Source organism: Oreochromis aureus, linkage group 10, assembly GCF_013358895.1.
Source record: "Oreochromis aureus strain Israel breed Guangdong linkage group 10, ZZ_aureus, whole genome shotgun sequence".
Taxonomy (NCBI): Eukaryota; Metazoa; Chordata; class Actinopteri; order Cichliformes; family Cichlidae; genus Oreochromis; species Oreochromis aureus.
In genome coordinates, this window is record NC_052951.1 from 5,912,525 (window position 1) to 5,928,428 (window position 15,904).

General features: G+C 39.3%; 1 protein-coding gene and 2 long non-coding RNA genes across 6 annotated transcripts in view; 2 read left to right on the plus strand and 1 right to left on the minus strand.

Moving 5' to 3' along the window:
* The window catches only part of LOC120442313, a 34,337-nt gene extending 28,924 nt beyond the window's left edge, over window positions 1-5,413 (plus strand). Inside the window, exons 2-9 of the long non-coding RNA XR_005614666.1 lie at window positions 2,572-2,691; window positions 2,770-2,919; window positions 3,230-3,301; window positions 3,437-3,668; window positions 3,784-3,890; window positions 4,033-4,201; window positions 4,330-5,304; window positions 5,373-5,413. This is a non-coding gene — a long non-coding RNA (uncharacterized LOC120442313). The remainder of the gene's footprint in view (window positions 1-2,571; window positions 2,692-2,769; window positions 2,920-3,229; window positions 3,302-3,436; window positions 3,669-3,783; window positions 3,891-4,032; window positions 4,202-4,329; window positions 5,305-5,372) is intronic.
* ntm (neurotrimin) overlaps window positions 1-15,904 on the minus strand; it is a 577,382-nt gene that overhangs the window by 63,772 nt on the left and 497,706 nt on the right. The gene's annotated exons all lie outside the window — the stretch shown is intronic.
* On the plus strand, window positions 5,653-11,405 carry LOC120442312. Its single transcript, XR_005614665.1, has 6 exons — window positions 5,653-5,700; window positions 5,832-5,920; window positions 6,040-6,159; window positions 10,951-11,059; window positions 11,147-11,217; window positions 11,328-11,405. It is a non-coding gene; the product is annotated as an uncharacterized LOC120442312 (long non-coding RNA).

Genomic DNA, 15,904 nt, shown 5'->3' on the forward strand with positions numbered 1-15,904 from the left:
TCCACAGACATAATTTGTTTAGCTAGTTACTAATTCTTTTACTGCACTAAATAATGATAATATGATAACCAATGGTATCCACTCAGTAGAGCACACCATGAAAACAGCTGTGTGTAGTATTTTTTTTTGTAGTTCTTCTTTAATTACACAAGATTGCTCAATCAAGCAAAGCAACAGTGCATTAGCAGAAAATTATTGAATAATATCTGTCTGTGTTTATACAGTTTCAATTAGTCAATGCTCCACTTGACTCTGCGTTCTACAAATAAAAAGGACATATAAACATATATACATATAGATATATATATATATATATGACTCACCAGTCCCCGGCCTCCTTCCTTCCGGCTGTACGCTAAGCGGAAGGAAGGAGGCCGGGGGCTGGTGAGTGTCAGCACCACAGTCCAGGATGAGACAATGAGACAATGAACATCCACGAATACATCACGAAGATGGCCCCAACTGACAGCGTGCTCAGTGAATACCTCAGGCAGCAGAAACCCAAGAAAGAGGAGGAAGGCGAGGAACCATCATGGAAGGACAGGCCCCTGCACGGTATGTACCACCGGCAGATAGAGGAGGTGGCTGATATCCAGAAATCCTACCAGTGGCTGGACAAAGCGGGACTGAAAGACAGCACAGAGGCACTAATCATGGCAGCACAGGAGCAAGCTCTGAGCACAAGATCCATAGAGGCTGGGGTCTATCACACCAGGCAAGACCCCAGGTGCAGGCAGGTGCAGGCTGCGTGCTCAGTGAATAAAGATGCCCCTGAGACAATCTAGCACATAACAGCAGGGTGTAAGATGCTAGCAGGCAAGGCATACATGGAACGCCATAACCAAGTGGCTGGCATAGTATCCAGGAACATCTGTGCCGAGTATAACCTGGAAGTTCCGAGGTCAAAATGGGGGACGCCCCCAAGGGTGATGGAGGATGACCGAGCTAAGATCCTGTGGGACTTCCAGATACAGATGGACAAAATGGTGGTGGCTAACTAACCGGACATAGTGGTGGTAGACAAACAGAAGAAGACGGCCGTAGTGATCGATGTAGCGGTTCCCAATGACAGCAACATCAGAAAGAAGGAACACGAGACACTCGAGAAATACCAAGGGCTCAGAGAAGAGCTTAAGAAAACGTGGAGGGTGAAGGTACCAGTGGTCCCAGTGGTAATCGGCGCACTATGGTGACTCCCAAACTAGGCGAGTGGCTCCAGCAGATCCCAGGAACAACATCGTAGATCTCTCTCCAGAAGAGGGCAGTCCTAGGAACAGCTAAGATACTGAGCAGGACCCTCAAGCTCCCAGGCCTCTGGTAGAGGACCAGAGCTTGAGGGAGAGACCGCCGAGCGGGGGATTTTTATATACATATATATATATATATATATATATATATATATATATATATATATATATATATATATAGTGAAGAATGACAGGAAAGCAGAGGGAAAGACAGAGGGCAAAGGGCCATGGGTCAGACTTGAATCCAGGCCACTGACAGCCATGCAGTGTATAGTTTGCATAAATAGTGTCATTTAGTGTCAGTTTTTAAAAGTTATTTTCCAAATCTTTTTTGTAATAAAAATTAAAGGCAGTTAAAATAAGTAGTAAGAAATAAGAATAAGAAGTAAGAAAGTGAAACTTGTATAAACGATTGTGACACCAGCCAGATTGTTGGAGTTGAAATAATAAAGGAGAAATAGTTTGTGTTAAATGTTGCCATGCAATGAGAGCAAAATGACTCCAACTGATGTCATTGCACAAATACAATTGTAGTTCATTTTTTTGTTTCATAAATGAGAAAGGCAAGACTTTCAACTCGACCTTAGAAAGAATGCAATGAGAACAACAAAACAGGTCTAATTCTCATAATAGTGCTGTATCTTCAGATCAGTTTGTCATCTGTAAATCTGCATTTCTTGGAAATATAAGTATATAACTTTTTTTTTCAAAATTACAAATAAAATTATAATTCATATGAGTCAATACTACAGAAAAGACACTTTTACCAATCGTTGATTCACCCGTTAATTATGTTAGTAGTATTCATTCACTGTCTTTGAGGATTGCTAGCTTAGCTTAGCTCATAGCCAACTCGCTACTGAATTGGAAACCCGGTGTTCTGGGAATTTAGCCTACCCCGTAAACCGTCCTACCCGTTGTTTCTGAGCATGTGCGCGCATGCGCACAACACAAAAAGGGAAGCTAAGCGCATCCGGCTGTGATTTAACGCTACTCCGTTGTCATATTTGGGGGAAAATAGTTAAGTAGTAAGTATTAGTACTTTTTATTTACGTTGATAGTTGATTTTTTAAGCCTTTGTGATTGTTTGTCAATATTAAAGTGAAATCGCTATCTGCTTTCTGCACAAAACTGTCGAATTTGCAGCTTCGGTGAAGTCTGCTGTCAAGTTACTGGACACGTGATATTTGCACAACACTGTTGAATACGCAGCTTCAGTGTTTTAAGGCTGTTTTGGTAATGTCGTAATTTAATAAGTTAAATTATTTGCATTGTTAACTGCACATATTGAACCTCAGAAGAAAATGTTTACTTACATTCGTAGACATGGAGAAGAAGTGGGAAGAGATTTACACGTTCATTTCTGCGGACTCCTACCCTTCAGGATATGACAAGTCTCAGAGGCAAAACCTCAGAAGATATGCCTCAAAATTCAAACAAAGGGGTCAGTAATTTATTGTTAATACTAACAACTCATATATGTGGTTAAATTCATTTCTAAATATATATTTTTTTACTGCAGATGGAGAACTCTTTGTCGGAACCAGAAGAGTAGTAAAAACCGTGGATGATGCCAGGAAGATATTTCATGAGTTTCATTCATCTCCAATTGGAGGACACACTGGCATACACAAAACGCTAAATGCAGTGTGTTCCAGATTTTACTGGTTTGGTATGACAGTTGACATTAAAACATGGATATATATTAACTGTTTGTATTGTTGTTAAATAGCGTTTAAAATAAGCAAAGTTTTTTGATATCAGTTAAAAGAGAAACTGTACACTTGCAAAATATAAATAAATATGGTTAATTAGTTATATTACAATAATAATCTGTAGGCCTGGCAGAGATTTGAAGACACACACAAAGTATTGTTGCTAAATTGTTTGTTCGTTAGAGAATATGTCATTAAGTGATTTTTTTTTTATAAATGAGAATGTTGAACATTTATGTGAACTCCATAAATATTTTTACTTTAAAGATTCTGGAATGTGACCAGTGTCAACAAGTTGGGAAACCACTGACTGCTGTGCAACCGTTGCAGTGCATTCAGGTAAATATTATGCCCCTCTTACCCATCAAACTATGCTTCTAGCAGGCAGGAGGGTGTGCCAACTAATTTTAACCATCAATGTTAATGTGTACATTATACAAATTGTTATTCAAATTATTAATTTGTCCTTGATAGGTGTTTGATGTGTGGGAACTTATTGGTATAGATCTTACTGGACCTCTTCCAAAAACTTCAAGCGGCTTCCAGTATATACTTACTGCAACTGACTACTTTTCTAAATGGGTTGAAGCTTTCCCATTAAACGAAATCTGCATCTGAGGTAGCCCAGCACTTGTGCTCCATTATATATAGACATAGCTGCCCCAAAAGGATTTTGTCAGACCAAGGCAGAGAGTTTGTGAATGAAGTAAGTGTTAAATAATTTTTTAGTTAAATTTTTTAACTTTACTTCACTGGGGTCAAAGATTTTTTCTTGTGTGCTTGTATTAGAAGTATAATAACCTTGTCCTTATCTGTTGAAGCTCAACTCTGATCTTTGCAAGTTATTGCAAATTGAAAGAAGTGTAACAGCAGCATACCATCCACAGACCAATGGTCTAGATGAAAAGACCAACGACAACATAAAAAGGTATGCCTAATTTTTATCTATCAGTTTTTAATAACATTATTTATGTTATTCAAACTTAATTGTTACTTAATAATTTATTAATTTCTTTACTTCTAATTAAACTTTCATTACTGTCTTTACATATTTCTATGCCTGCATTTAGAGCCCTCTGAAAACTGGTGAATGACCAGCAGAATAACTGGGATGTGTATCTAGATCCCACCCTGTTTTCACTGCGGTCAAAAGTACACACCACAACAAAATACACACCTTTTTTTGTTATGTATGTAAGAGAGGCAGTATTTCCATCAGAAGTGCCTGCTCAAGTGCCGGTGAGTGTTTGTCAAATTCTTTCTATGTCAGAACTAAGAATTGAAACCATTTAAGAAAAAAACCCCAGTAATTTGTTTATGAATATGATTTCATCTTGTTTTAATTGCTAATATCTACAAAATTTTAGATTTCCAACATCATTCTGCCAGACGACAAAAGGTACAGTGACTATGTACAGTCTGAAAGTGAAGCACAACATGCAGTTAAAGAAACTGCACAAGAAAACATAGCAAAGTCACAAGACAAGCAAAAGGTTGCATCGCCAAGCGGGCCCTGAAAAAGTACAAAAATGTTGTGTACAACGTAGGGGATCAAATTCTGCTTCTAAATATGAGGAAACGTGGGCGAAAAGGAGGAAGACTTGAACCGGATTTTTCAGGTCCCTACACAATTGATGACATCAGTGGAAAATGTGTTAGACGGAAAAACGCTGAGGGAAATACTTTAAAAAGTCTATACAGTATTGACCACATTAAACCCTATAGAAGAAGCCACCCTGTCCAAGTCTCAACTCCAACTCAACCTGTTGAGAGTAGCCCAACTTCTGAGATGTGGCCTTGCAGTCCTCAGCATCATCATGAAGTGCTGCAAAATAACAGACCCTCTGTCATACAGTTTCCACCAAAAATAGCTCAGGTAAAATCAGTCCAAGCACCAGAAGAGCTTGTACCAGTGACCCCCCCAGAAACCCAGCATGCAAGAAAAAGGTGGCATAGCTAAAAATGTCATTTTGACCGGTTGGTCAATTGTTGCCAGTTTGGCTAGTTGAATGGATAGAATGTTTTATTTTCATCTCCCCTCTTGCTAATTTTGACCTGTTGGTCAAATTTTGGCTAATTTCTGATTTATAGAAAGCGGCTCCCCTCTGGCATGTTTATTTTGTTGGCTCATTGGCCCTTGTCTGCTTGTGGCCCGTTGGCCATTGACCGTGATTTTCAAATGGAAACTGTTATTACTAAAGAAACTTATCATATTTTGTTTTTTAGTGAAGTGGCTTTGGGCTGCAAAAGACACCGGGCGTGTGGAGGCAGTCGTTGGGCCATACAAATTGTATGACTCTTCTTTTCGCACACTGGAGGACAGTGGGTGGCTTTCTGATGAGGTAAGCGAAGTAATCACTTTTGGTTCTAGTGGTGGTCTGTAAAAATAACCTTCTTTTAATCCAAACAGGTCATTGATGCATACCTGCACTGCCTCATTAGGAAACAAAAGGCAAGTAAGAACGTATGCCGGTTATTTCACAAAAGTATTTTATACAATTTTGTAATTTAAAAAAAAAAAACTCTTGCATTTTTCAGAAACCCGTGTATCAGTTGTCTTGCGTTGTTGCAACCTCTCTGTTTTCTGGGAAGTTTAAATGTCTCAGCAAAATAATGTAGATGTTATATAGGTTATATAGTGCATGTTATGTAAATGAATCTAAACCTTTATAAACTTAAAAATATTCCACAGATGATGTTTCCGGCTGAGGACATTTGGTTGTGCCCACTGAACTTTGGTACACACTGGATCCTTTGTTTTATTATTCTTTTTAGCAGCATATTCTTATTTTGAAAATGCTTACAATTGATTATGTTTACTTAAGTGAGTGTAATACACATATTCTACTAAATACAATTTTTATTTTAGGTTGTCAAAATCTCCTCACAATCTGTACTGCTGTTGGACCCTCTTGGAAATGAAGGTTGTTATGAAAGGAAAATTATGCGTAACTGGAGGTATTCATCATTCGTTAATTATCTGTTTTGGGTTGTTTGGTTTGTGTTTTGTTTTTATTGTTTTTTTGATTTAGAGCAAAATGCTGGCTACATTTAAAAACTTCTTTTATTTTTATTAGGAATTTTCTGAAGATGAAAGGAAAGGAAGAGTCCCGAGTGGATTGGAAAATGGAGACTCTGACTGTGTCCGAATTCAGGGGAAGGATGCTCATAAGGACACTACCTACCTACGTCACAAGGTAGTGTCCTTAGACGGACGGGTAGTCAGGAAGTGAGCGGCTTGGACAGCCCCCTTTTTTTCTCCATAGAAACTTTATTGAACAAACAATGAGTATTAGGGCTGGGTATTGTCACTGATTTCTAGAATCGATTCGTTATCGATTCACAAGGTCCCGAATCGATTCGATTCACGATTCGATTCAATTTGATTCAATTCGATTCGATTCAATTCAATTCGATTTGAATCTGGGAAATTTTGACAGTCAGAAATATTATAATTCAGATCAGTACATTTACATATTTTTGTATCTATAAAAAGGAAGCTGACACACGCAAGACTTTATCAAAGGTGTGAGCGTCACAGCAGATGCCTTAAAGTAGCTGAAGATAAAACACAGAAAAACATGAAGGTGGTTTTCCTGGCCTGGAATTTTATAAAAATATTCTGCAGTACATCAAAAACGAAAGAAAACCATTAATCAACATATGAACGTTACCTCTGACGTTACAGCGGTTTTATTAGAGACACGGCTAAGCGTTTTGCATTTTGCATAATTTTAAAAAGTTTAAATTTGTTCAGAATTGAACAGCAGAAATTAGGTTTTCTTTTTGGAAGTATGTAAAAGGGAAAAAAAACAGCGGCTGACAGCGCTGTAAACAACGGTAGACTTGTGCGTAACAAGCAAGCGAATAATGGAGAAAACAGTACAGAGAGAGAGAGAGAGCTGTGCATGAAGTGTGATTTTATCGTGGTGGAAGCAAAACAGCAAAAGTCAGAGGGAATTCATGACGATGTTTATGTGAAGCATAGTTTGGACCTTCTTTTGCTGCTGGTTTGGTCAATATTGTTTGGAGAGAGATAAAACTAACAGCTTTAGAATCAGCGCAAAAAGGGCGTGAACACAAAGCGCGGACCCGCCGACAGGTCAGCAAGCTGTCGGCTTTCAGCCCCGACCGTGAGAAAGACGACATCTAACTGATTCTGATCCGCGGGTCCGCGCTGTGTGTTTACGTCTTTGTGCAGAAGCCATGTACCTGCTCTCATTTACTGTCTTAGCTGTTTGGTGGTTGTTGAACATTTGTGAGGTTTCACCAGAGACTCTGGCATTTCGGGCAAAATAAATTTATATTAAAAAATCGATTCAGGATTTTAATGAATCGATTTCACGTTATCCAAGCCAGAATCGATTTTAATCGATGAATCGATTATTAAAACCCACTCCTAATGAGTATCCAACATAAAAGATGGGCTGTGGACAGCCTCCTAGCCTTCAACTCCGCCCTTACTTGCGTGTTTTTCCGGACGCTAGCCCCACAGCGCGAAAACTTTAAAATGGACCCAGAAATGTCGCTCTGTTGTTTGGACAATTTTATTTCTCAAGGAGCTAGAAAAACCTTATCGTCGTTGCCCGCACGTTTTGTACCTTAGGCTCATCAGAGACAATCATATCCAGGTAAAATAATTTCCTTTAATCTACACGCATTTAGGAATTACTTAGCTAATTACACGGATAATTGAAATATCGCTGGCGTTGTGCCAAAAAAGTGTTCGCCTGCCAAAACTGATTTCCAATGTTTCCGAGTGTAATATGTGTAATATCTTTATGTATGTTGATAAATAGACTTCGGTGAACATGGTTTACTAAGGGGTTTTATATATACAATAATTACCTGTTGTTCAAGTATCTTTATAACTCTGGTTATAATGTAGGTACAATTGATATATTTGTTATGCTGTCTGCTGTCCTCTTGGCCAGATTACTCTTAAAAATAAATATCTAATGTCAATAAGATTTTTTTTTTTTTTAACTGGATAAATAAAGGATATATAAAAGTCACTGCCAAAAACTGATTGCAGCTTCTACCTTGTTACAGGAATGTTGCTGGTGGCAGGTGACTTGATATCATTAATGAGGGACACATTTGACATGTTTCACGTATTATAGACCAACAAGTTATTCATAGCAGGTTAAATACGAGCAATCAGTTTAGGGCAAAACCGAAATCAGTTTTTGGCAGACGATCATTTTTGCCACAACATCGGTCATTCTCACACATGTACTGTATCATATAAAATATATAAACTAAATATCTTTGAAATGTATAGAATCTAATCTTTTGTTTGTTTGTTTTTTTACATAGCACTTTATCAAACTGTTGTCTGCTACAGAGTTACAAGTATTATACTAATAATATAGCATCCACCATCTCCTGCTTGCATATTTCTGTAAACATCTTAGTGGTGTGGCAGCCGTTGATTGAGCCAGCCCTGCAAACCCTGTGGATGGAGGATGCAGTGGACAGTGGGAGGAAGCATCCTAAAGCTCTCTTTGCAGACCACCCTGTGTGATTCTCCACTCGCCGACCAGAAAAGATAAACCGCAGGTCTCAGTTGCAGCAGCCCATCCACGTCTGATCTTGCTCGGGCAGATTTAGCAACACTGCCAGAGACTTCCTGTAATCTATTACAGTTGTTAAAGAAACGGTCCAGGAACAGGTCACTCAGGTTAATTCTGTGTGAACAACTGAAAATATTGTTTTTCCATCTTTACATACTGTGTATTTGAAATATTCTTGTTTAATTGTTATTGTTATTTACTTTATTGCTATCAAATAAATATCCAAGTAATATTGTTCAAAGTTAGCATTATGTTCATACGTGTTACAAATGCCTGTAAATCAAATTGAGTTCAGTGACAATTACTGTTTGTTTGATCAATTTATTAATAACATAAAACCTTTAAACTAATGCAACACATATAACAATGTAACAAATATATTTAAATGAATAAATTTCTCAATACATAACTCATTTGGGAACTAATCTTTCTAGAAGTGAAAACAATCTGTCCGTCCTCTCCCTGCTCTCCTCTCCTCAGCCTCTCTTTGCTGCCTCATGTCCTCTCTGATGAGGTCTAGCAGCTCATCATCCCTGTCTCTTTTCCTCTTTCTCCCTGTCGTAGGTGGCTGAGCCGCTTCGTCATCGCTGTCGTTTTGGTCACCCACTGCTGTGCTTGGCCCTGGAGTGTCCTCAGGGAGAGAGGAAATTAGGACAGGAGGCTTAATGGAAGGCATCTGTCCTATCACCTCATCCATGAGGGCAAACCAGGGCCAAGTAGCAGCAGTGGGCTTCCCACTGACCCCCTCTCCTGAGCCTGGATACTTGCAAACCTAAAGGCAGAGGAAATCAAAAATGACAGCAGGCAAATAAAAACACCACAACAACTCTTAGTAATTGCACATTTATTAACTTGTGTTCTTAAGAATTATCTTCTTGATAACACACATACGTACTTTTGTATTTTTTAAAGTTATCTCATGTCTTCTGGCCTGCAAGGGGTGACTTTCCCTGCAGGCCCATCTTCTCCAGAATTGTCCTGATCACACACAACAAATAAGAGAAGAAAGGACACCATGGCAACTATGTTAATCCCTAAGCCCAAAGGTTTTCACAGCAGAACACCAGAGGAACACCGTCTGGACATCACAGGTTCTGTACAGCAGCGGTCCGTGAGACGTTTGGTACCGGGCCACGAGAGTTAAGGCTCCGTGTGAAATTTATGGTTTTCAGGGTTTTATCGTTAACTCGGTTTCCTGAGTCTTTCCCTTGTTGTAGTTGTGTCTTATTTTGAAAGAAATATTTACACATTACCATAGCGACCAGAGAGCATTAAGCGGCAGAGAGGAGGATGTTACTGTCAATATTGGCGCATTTTCAGGAGGATGCTGCTAATAAAGTTACACAATTACACAGTACATTCACGTTTATTATTATATTTACAAAATACCACAGTTTTTGTCTTGGTCGGATCATTTTATGTGGTTGTATTTATCCACGATACCTTAAAGGCCGCTCCGTGTCTGACATAAACCAGTCTGTGGCGCAAAAAAGGTTGGGGACCGCTGCTGTACAGCATGAGGGTTAATAGGACCGTACTCATATGAATATGATGTGTAAATTGATTTATTCTTGTACATCCACGCCGTAGCGGCCCAATTCTTCACCCCAGTGAAGAGGTGATTGTTTTCTCCTCGTTTTAATAAATTAAGCCGTTTGGTCTTTGTTCCCCACAACATATCACCAATTCGAAAAAATCAAAATTAGCTGTATGTAAGCGGCAATACATGAAAAATCACGGGACCCCCGATACAAGCTGGTTTACGGTTATTTTAAAGAAAAGAAACATGTCTATGCAGATGCCCAAAGCTTAACAAAACGACCGCTATAACAATTTAACTTTTGTACAACCAGATTTTCATATACTTACATTTGAAAATGTTTTCCTCTCCTGCTTCGACCACCATCGTTATCAGAAACAAATCTCCTCTATGACCCGCAATGAATCCTGGGATATAGTAGGACATGAAGGACACATCAGACCATCCTTAGAATTCAGGGCAAAGTAGGATGCATTTGTCGCCACATTTTGAGTACTCTTTGAATTCGGACAGCCTTCGTCGCGTTGCCATGACGTCATTGCCTCCAAATATGGCATTGGCGCATCCTTCCCCTGAATTCGGACACGACTAACCCTCAAATTCGTGGAAAAGTAGGACACATTTGTCGCCACATTTTGAGTGCTCTTTGAATTCGGACAGTCCTAGTCGCGTCACTGTGACGTCATTGCCTCCAAATATGGCATTTTAAGCATCCTTCCCCTGAATTCGGACACAGCCTCTGCCACACAACAAGCAGATGGACTCCAGCAGTTGTGGAGTTTTAGTAACAAACATTTAATAAGCAATTGTATTTAATTATAGATAACTAGAATTAAGTTAATCAATTGCAATTACTGTAACATATTTTACAGTTTGCCGAACACTACCTTCTGAGTGGAGAGGTTACTAGGGTGCTGTCCACTCCAGAAGCCGTTGGGCTGCAACGCACTGAAATTGCTTGCGAACTGCTAGAACATCAAGGTAAGTTGAGTCATGTGCTTTTGTATTGCAATAAGTACTTTCAGTTTTGTTTAAAAACTGTTAGGTTGAACACCAGTGTGTTTCTAGGTAATGCTGATGACTACTGTGTGGTTTGTTCCATGCTGGAAGGCGATGCTGAGTCCAGTATGATTGAAATGGTAAAACAAATGAAAACCATAAATGCAATATACTGTAGTAATTATTTTCTCATCAAATTCGTAATGTTGGTTAACACACTTACACCCCCCCCCCCCTTCTCCCTCTTCAGGTGCAGTGTGACTTTTGTCTCAGATGGGCACATTTTGGATGTGCTCAATATGAGAGCAGCCTGGTCAAGTACTTGTGTGAAAAATGTGCATAATTTGTAATGAATACTGTTTCTTTTCCACTTCTTTCTCCCTGTGTTCTGTTGGATCTGTAAATGTCAAATATATGTATCTGTAAATATATTCAGTAAATATATACTGTAACTCTAATGGAGTGAGTTCATTGTCAAAGTTTATATAGTCAGGTGTTCCAATCACTTCAATGGTGACAGGTGTATAACTTAAGCACCTTGGCATGCAGACTGCTTCTACAAACAAGTGCCAAACCATGCTACCTTTGTTAATAAGAGCTAGAAGCATACTCTGACAGGAAGAATTACGTGCCAAACCATGCTACCTTTGTTAATAAGAGCTAGAAGCATACTCTGACAGGAAGAATTACGTGCCAAACCATGCTACCTTTGTGAATGTGACCTGCAAGCACACTTTAACGGGTAAAAAGAAGTGGCAAACCGTCCTGGCTTTATGAATATGAGCTACAAGCATACTCTGATGGGCAAAGTTAAGTGGCAAACCGTCATTCCTACTTAAATTTGTGCTGGAATTACTCTGTGACATCAGAAATGTGTATAAACTACTTAGGGAGGAAATTTTAACAAAGTAGGATGTTTTTTCAGAACACCGTCCTACCCATTTAAATTTATGCTGGAATTATTGTGTGGCAGCAGAAATGTGCATAAATTACATACAGTAGGACATTTTGCCAAAGTAGGGCAGTTTGTCATAAGCCAGCGTAAAATTGTCCTACTGGTAGGACGGTTTGCCAAAGTAGGATGGTTTGTCAGAACACCGACTCTGCACCATTTCAAAACCTGTACCTTGCTAGGTATGTCACCAACCCATCCATGTCTCTAATGGTTTTTCCCCACTAGGCAACACACCCACTAAGGAACAAATTCTTGTAAATGGTGGTTCTGTTTTGAGACATGTGAAGCTAAAGCCTCCAGCAACCATAATGAATTCTCTTCCAGGGACCAGAGCAGGTGACACTGATTGAAAACTGAAACTGCTGGTTAAGGATAAACATCAATTCCTTAAAATTATAATTCACGTCCGCAGTAATAACACTCTATTACAAAATCCTTGAAGCACAGGCCGAGGAGAGTGGGTGGCAGCAATCTTCTACTCCAGCTTATTAATCTAAAGACCCAGACAGAATTTTAATTCATATGAAAGCCTGACACCTAGCATCGCCACACTAGCTGGAAAACTCAAAAACAAGTTTGATTTGTTGTTATCTATCATCGACCTGGGCCTTATTCAGATATGATTTGCTGCTCAGCTCAGATGCTGAAATAATTATTGTGGGCGATTCCAGCATTCATTTAGATATTAAAAATGACTGTGACATTTAATCTATTATTAGGCTTGATTGGCTTCTTCCAAAATGTAAAAGAACCCATCCACCACTTTAATCACACTCTAGATCTTGTTCTGAAGTATGGTTTTAAAAACTGAACCTTTAACAGTATTCATGAAATCCCAGTTTTTTCTGATCTTTCCTAATAACATTTAAATTTACTCAGGTTGGATGGGCATGGCTCGACTCAGGTTTTAGAGTTTTCCATTAGGTGCTAGTACTGGGTACCAGGTAATGTTTTAGTACCTACTAAAGCAGATCTAGCATCTGAGATTTGAAAATGTTACTTAATAAGACTGGGTGCCACAGACTGGGTAGTCATAGGTGTCACTTGATGAGTCATGAGAGCGTCTCCTTCGTGAAAATCAAAATCGCCATTTTTGAAACCTGGCAACAAGGGAAATAGCTACAGACAAACCGTTTTTGCCAGAAAAAAACCCAAAAAAACCCCGCCTTATACTGAGCAGCAAGTATACCTTCGCCTCAACGTATTCTATGGTTATGGCATTCGCATCGCATACACATAATGTCATGGGACTTATGACCGTTTTGCTACAGTATAATGACCCCTCACACATTAGATCGTACTCAATTTAATTTTTATATACATCTGTTAATGAAGCCATATAAAAATACAGTCACATCTCTTGTGATGTACCTCACAAAGCAGTTTGGTCTTGTCTGCCATGTTTCTGAAAATAATCACTGGCAACTGGAGAAAAAAGAAAGCCATATGATAGTAGTTGCTATGGTGATTTGCTAATGTGGCACACAGTGGTGTATAGATTAAAAAGATATAAAACTGTAACTGTAATTAAAACACATTCAAAATATGTCAATATTGAACCATTTTTTTATTTAGTTTTTGGAGAGACTATTCAAATCAGTTCAATTCAAGCACTAAATCACAGGAACAGTTGCCTCATGGTGTCACCCCATGTCCTAATGGGGTGACAGTGATCTGTGAATCAGGGGCTGCAAAAGTGACATAACAGTAAATGGTAATAGCCTGGTTCTTATATAGCGCTTTTCTATTGTACTGTAGCATTCAAAGTGCTTTATAAGATTGGTTGGTGATGAACCGGTGTCTGCCAAAATATCACCAATCATCTGTTTTCCATTTGTCATTCAGTTTCTCTATGTATGACATTCTTTGCTCTGCGTTGTTCAGCTTTCTTAAAATTAGGGGATTCTTTTTTTTACCTTTCTGCCTGAGAGAGGAATGTTCTCTGCAGAGAACAGAATAATAAACAGAATAACATTGTAGCAGGTTTGTAAGAGAAACTCAGGAGAACTTTCTTTAAGCATGGCATCCCAGTGCACTTCAGAATAACATTTCCTTCCTTTATATAGCAGGTTTGTAAGAGAAACTCTGGAGAATTTATTATATTGTGTCATATCTGTATTTGTCATTTGCTTTGGATTGGTGACCGTAGGCATTTAAACTTCAGGAACATGCCTCCCCACATCATTACTGCTACACCTGTGTCCCTCCTCTTAACACACATGCATATTTGGCGTTTCGGTTCTTCTGACTATCATCACTCTTCTCTCCAGAGCATACCACCATGTCTCCAGGCTCTATTCCAATGGTCCCTACTCCTACAGATCACAGTGTTGTTTGCAACAAGCAAAAGAGACTCCCATCTTTCATAGATTTCCCGTAGCTTCATGGCATGCCTCTGTAGTTACTAACAGCTCTACACATCCCTTTTGTTATTGAAAATAAGCACAAGTAAACTCTCCAGGATTTCGTTGAAAAATGAAGTTTAAAAAGTCCACTGCCCTAGCTTATAAAATATCCACAAGGACCTGATCTAGTGGGGTGGCATGGGTTGGCTGTTTATGAGTTATTATTGTTTATGAGTTAACATTAAACATTTGAGCCTAGCTACAACTAACACTGAATATAAATTGTAAAACAACATATATTATATATCCATCCATCCATCCTCATCCGCTTTATCCGAGATCGGGTCGCGGGGGCAGCAGCCTAAGCAGAGAAGCCCAGACCTCCCTCTCCCCAGCCACCTCCTCCAGCTCATCCGGGGAACACCAAGGCGTTCCCAGGCCAGCCGAGATATAATCTCTCCAGCGTCCTGGGTCTGCCCTGGGCCTCCTCCCGGTGGGACATGCCCGGAACACCTCACCCAGGAGGCGCCCAGGGGGCATCCTTGTCAGATGCCCGAACCACCTCAACTGGCTCCTTTCGATGTTTTTTTATATATTATATAATTAAAGAAAATTGGGCGGAGGCCTCGGGCAGACCCAGGACAACCTGGAGGGATTATATCTCTCTGCTGGCCTGGGAACGCCTTGGTGTTCCCCTGGACAAGCTAGAGGAGGTGGCCGGGGAGAGGGAGGTCTGGGCTTCTCTGCTTAGGCTGTTGCCACGACCCAGCCCAGATAAGCAGAAGAAGATGGATGGATAGATGGATGGAAGAAGATGGTTCAGCACACAGCATCGAAAACTACTTTATTTCTTGTTTTCACTGGCACAGGTGGTTGATTGTTACACAATGAAATACAATGATGATGAGTGTTATTAACCAATAAAAAAATTAGGTTTAAATTTGTAAAAAAAAAAGCATTGGATTATTTGAAATTGATTATTTCTAAATCAAAAAAGTCTGTGTGAAACTTAAGTTAGACTTGTATTTTTAAATGACTGACCTCACATCGTGTAGCTTTCTGTATACTTACTATACAGTACATAAAATGAAAATCCACATTTTTTGTAACTGAAATTTTTATTTGGGTTAAACAATAAGAAAGTTATAGAATATGTGTATAATAATAATAATGATGATGATAATAATAATAATAATAGATTCTATTTTTAAAGCGCCTTTCAAGACACCCAAGGACATTTGACAATAGAATAAAGCACATTATAGAACATTAATCATCTGGATATTATCCAAATTAGAACAGATGGGTTTTGAGCTGAGATTTAAACTGGGGGAGAGAACCAATGTTTTTTTACATCTGGAGGTAGAGAGTTCCACAGCAGAGCAGCTGAAAGCTCTGCTTCCCATGGTGGTGAGGCAGAAAGAAGGCACAGCAAGTTGGATAAAAGAAGAAGATCGAAGAGAGCGGGCAGAAGAGGCAGTGCTTAACAGGTTAGAAAGGTAAGGAGGAGCAAGGTTAGGAAGGGCC